Source organism: Carlito syrichta, unplaced genomic scaffold, assembly GCF_000164805.1.
Source record: "Carlito syrichta isolate Samal-C Ts95f unplaced genomic scaffold, Tarsius_syrichta-2.0.1 Scaffold156968, whole genome shotgun sequence".
NCBI lineage: Eukaryota > Metazoa > Chordata > Mammalia > Primates > Tarsiidae > Carlito > Carlito syrichta.
The window spans coordinates 41,901-46,972 of record NW_007101064.1 but is presented as its reverse complement, the minus strand read 5'-3'; positions in this window follow the sequence as shown (position 1 = coordinate 46,972).

Below are 5,072 nucleotides of genomic sequence, written 5' to 3'. Positions count from 1 at the left end.
CATGCACGTCCATCTCTCCACTCGTTATTCAATCACCCACCATTCATCCATCCACCATCCACTCTCCATCTATTATCTAACCATCCACGACCCATCCGTCCATCAAACTTCCACCCACTCACCCATTCATCCGTCTGTCCACCCATCACCCACCTTGGTTTTTGGGTGCATTTGGAAGCTGCCGACCTCAGCCCCCACCCGTCAACACCCAATATGATTCAGCATCGGTGTCCAGAGCTTGCTGCTTTTAACTCCATTTTAGAAATGTTAACTACTCAGATCAGCTATTAACTCTGGAACCCTTGGCCTTTCCCTCCTTGGTCCTGGGGGTCAAAGTCTGAGAAGAGTCAAAAGCACGGAGTTTGTCCTTCCTCCCTTTGCATAGCTGACCCCCAGGTCCACACCAACTCAGTGTCACACCAGGTGGGGACAGACGCTCTGGAGGTCTTGTACCCTTGAGTGGCATTTGTTTTTTTAAGAGTCGTGGTCTGGCCGGGTGTGGTGGCTCAAGCCTGTAATCCCAGCACTTTGGGAGGCCAAGGCGAGGGATTGCCTGAACCCACGGGTTCGAGACCAGCCTGGGCAACTTGGCGAGACCTCAAGGGCCTAAATAAATAAAAATAAATAAATAAATAAATAAATTAGCTAGGCATGGTAGCACGGTGGCCGTGAGTGTGCCACTGCACTCCAGCCTGGGTGACAGAGTGAGACTCCAACTTGAAAATAAAACTAAGGTCTTGCTCTCTTGCCCGACCTGGAGTGCAACGGCACGATCACGGCTCTCTGTAGTCTCCAACTCCTGGGTTCAAGCAGTCCTCCCACCCCAACCTCTGGGGTAGCTGGGACTACAGGTGCTACCACACCCAGCACCTTTTTTTGATGTTTTGTAGAGACGAGGTCTCCTATGTTGCCCAGGCTGGTCTCAAACTCCTGGGCTTGGGTGATCCCTCCACCTCACCCTTCCAAAGTGCTGGGTGACAGGCATGAGCCATGGTGCCCTGCCTCTTTCTAGTTCCTTGATGGTTTGTTTTTTTTTTTGGACATGAAATTCATGTTGAACTTGGTCGCAGGCTTTTCTGGATTGTAGATGCGATCACAGGGCTTTCCACCCTGGACTTGCGGAAATGCTGTGTCTCCCCACATCCCTGTTTCCCATCTGTGAATGGCAGTTGTGAAGTCATGAGTTAAGTGGTGACGAGTTCTGGAGCTCAAGGTGCCCCTGGCCACCTGTGGTGGGGATGGGCTGCGGGGGTGTTGGTGGCACTGGCCAATGTGTGCCCGGAGGCAGTGACCACGTGGCATTTCTGGGTCTGCCCGTTTTCTGGGAAATCCAGGTTTTCTCCTACACGCTGTGATTTCTGACTTGACTCAGCCTGAGTACTGGAAGGCTAGAGGGCACCCAGGAGGCCATGCCCAGGGAGTGCCAGGAGGGCAGTTGCTGGTGCTGTGGACATGTGGTGTCCATGGTGATCTGCTGGGCTCGGGGCCGGAGGCCCAGCGGGTGCCCGAGTTCATATCTCCTGTCACTTTTCCCTGGGGGCCGCCAGCCCAGTGTGGCCAGGGCCTGTCTCACCAGGTTGCTGCAGGGGTTCACTAAGGGGGCTGGAAACCTGCGACCTCTCTCAGCCTCAGTTTCCCCGTCTGGACAGTGAAGCAGTCAGTGGTGGCCCCTGGTCAGGCCGGTGAGATTCTGCGTGGCCAGGGCCTGCCTGGCACCCCAGGAGCACAGGTGGTGTCCGTCTCATCCGAGGGGTTCACCACAGGGGCTTGCAGTGGGCCTCACCCGGGTAACTCTGGCCCCAGGGGACCTGGGCGATGTCTGGGGACATGTGTGGGTGTCATGAATCGGAGTGCTCCTGGCATGGAGCGCCCGCGGACAGCGCCACCTGTCCAGCCACGTGAGAGGAGGGGACAGCACCAGGTGACTGCATCACGTCACGGCGCCCTGTCTCTGGTGCTGGTGTCTGCTGTCCTGCGAGCCTCACCCACGAAGGATGAGAGGTCCGCCCTTCCCACAGGGTTTGCGTGGTGCCCGCCTGTAGGGCTGGCCTTCCCAAGGCCAGAAGCCTCGCCCCAGCCCCTGACTCCCCTCAGAGATGAGGACACCGAGACCCCGCTAGGGGACGGCTTGGAGAAGCTTCCGGAGGGCGCACTCCACTGGGCAAGCTTTCACAGCCAAGGGGATTTACATCTTCGTTTTGCTCTTTGGACATAGTTCACCTGCCTTTAAAGTGATCCTATTAAAGAGTACGATTCAGTGGTTTTCAGGATGTTCACAGGGTTGTTCAACCATCACCGCTGTCTAATTCCAGAACATTCCGTGTCTCCAAAAGCAGCCCTGCCCCATGTGCCATCACTCCCCCACCCCTGGCCCCCGGCACCCCCCAGCCCACGTCCTGGCCCTGTGGATTTGCCTGTTTGGGCGTTGCCTGTGAGGAGAATCAGGCAGTCTGGGGCCTTCCGTCTGGCTCCTTGCTGAGTCTGCGATGCTCGGGGGCCAGTGCCATGCAACCTGTGCCCGGGCTCATTTTGCTTCACGGCCGAATAGCCCCTACTGCGGGTCCATCTGAAGCTTCCTGCATGAGAGCAATCCCATTGGACACAGAATTAAAAACTTAGCTCCCCTTCTCCTGCCTCAGGGGGTCCCCTGGCAACAGGTCCCAGCATTTCTCTTGGAAATGCTCCCAGCATGTATGTGTGTACTGTCTCAGTCAGTGCCCGGTATGTAACAAACCTTCCTAGAACTCAGTGGCTTCAGACAGCTGCTTGCAATTCTGTGATCTGGGCTGTGTTCAGCCAGGCGGTTTTTCTGCAGACCTCACCTGGAGTTAGTCCCACGGCCGTGACCCGTGGGTGACATGAAATCCAATGTGGTTCTGTGCTTGGTGTCAGCCCTCAGTAGGAGAGCTGGAACATCTGGAGCTACTAGCCCCTCCTGCCCCTGTGGTCCCTGCAGGGAGCTGGCCTGGGGACCCCAGGGTCCCAGAGGACACAGTCCTTCCTCAGACACCCACTGTCCCCTCCGTTGGTTCTGTTGTTCAGAGCAGGTCCCGTGGCTGTGCGGAACCTTAGCCCTCTGTGGTTGGCTGCTGTAGCCCTTTGTGCTCTTTAGTGGGAGAGGGTTCTCGTGTGGCTCGGAGCATCCAGTCCACCTGGTCCTGGGCTGAGCTGGACTCGGGCCGAGGGTCAGCACTGCCCCCAGGGGTCCCCAGCTCGGCGGGTGCCTGTGGAGAGCCACCACCCAGCCTTCCTGGCAGGCTTCCAAAGGGCCTGTGGTCCTGTAGCCAGAGGCTCGAGCAGCAGGCGGCCAAAGGACAGATCGCTCCAGCGAGTCAGGGGAGTGACGTGAGGCTTGGCCACGCCATGGGTGGCCTCCTGGTCTTGTGAGCCGTGGGCCCCTGCGATGTGCCTATCCCGTGTGCTCCGGCGTGCTTTGCGTCCCCTGCGTCTTGTGAGCAGCACTGTCCAGGGGTACCTGGGGACAGGCCCCGAGCTGACCCCACACGCCTTGGTCCTGGCCTCTGCCTTCTCATCCTGACTCCCTGCTGCACCCAGAACTTTGCAGGAGCCTGTGAGCAGGTGACAGAGCAGACCCGCCCCCTCTAGTGGGGACAGATGCCATAGATGTGTGCCAGGTGGCATTGTGGGAAGTGGGGAGGGACAGGGGACTGCTGGGAGCAAGGTGGTCAGGGGAGGCCTCTGGGGGCATTTGAGCCAGTTCTTGGGTGAAACAAAGGAACAAACCCTGCAGGGTCTTGGGCAGAGCTTCCCAGATGGAGGGCACGGCCATGCAAAGGCCCTGGGGCAGGCCTGCGCTTGGCATGTTGGAGGCACAGCAAGGCAGCCCTTGTGGCTGGAGCAGACTGAGGAGGGGGCTGGAGAGGAGGAGGGAGGGTGGGAGAGGAGGGCTACAGCCGGGGCGGGACATGTGGGCTCTGGTGAGGTAAATAGGCGTGACCTGGGCCTTCAGGCCGGTGTGGGGCTGAGGGAGACCCTTGGGCTGGGTGAGGCCTTCAGGCTCCGTTTCCAATCATCCCTCCCCCATGCCCTCCCCCGCCTGCCGCCCGCCTTGTTCCTCAGGCTGTGGGCACTGCCCTTGCGCAGAACCCCCTGGAGGGCGAGGAGGGCTCCCGTCACGCCTGCAGTGCCTAGGGTTCGGCTCTGCAAGGGTGGGCCACCCACAGCACCCAGCAGGGGCCTGCCACGATCAAGGGTGCCTGCCACGGTCAAGGGTACCCGCCCACCCGCATGTTCCTCCTGGGCCATCCCGGCAGCGCCATGGCGTCACCCAGCCATGCTGTCTCCTCCCTCCCTCCGACCGCCTGCTTTGGGTCTGATGGTGGAGTCCACGCTGGCGCGGCCTCTGCGGCCCATCGTGGGTGGGATTGGGCCCGTTTAACCATTCTCTGCCTCAATTTCCACATCAAACACATGGAGACACAGCTCCTGCTGGTGCTCACGTGCACACAGAGGAGTGGGTGTCGGTCTGTCCGTTGGCCCTGCGGGAGCCCCTGTTATTACCGGAAGGACCCGGAACACAACTGAAGGCCAGGGGGCCGCGCGTCGGGGGACTCGGGCTGAGGCAGAGGCCAGGTGCAGACCGGGGGCCGCTGGACGAGTCGGGGCTCGTGTGTGCTGGGCCTCAGGCCTGCTTTATGGATACAGAGGCTGAGGCTTCAAGAAGCCCCGATGCCTGAAGAAGTGAGGGTGGCCCGTAGGGTCCATGCAGGAGGCGATCGGCACCCCTGGGTCCTGTGGCAGGCAGGGAGAGAGTGGCTCCTCGGCTTGCCCCGAGGACACCCTCCCAGAGCAGGGCAGGGACTTGCCCAACGTCACACAGCACCTGGGCGATGGGCGTTTGGAGGCTGAGCAAGGGGTCGTGGCTTCACCCCGGGCATCTGGGCCACCCTGGCCGGCCCCTCCCCGACACAACACGCCTCCTCCCCGACTATTTTTAAAACTTAATTTCCTCGAAAACGGGGCAGCTCATCCAGAGAATAATTAGTCATGTCTGGGGCTGGCAGGCTCGCCACCGTGAAGCCTGTTGGCCTCACGTCCAGGCTCTGCCCGCG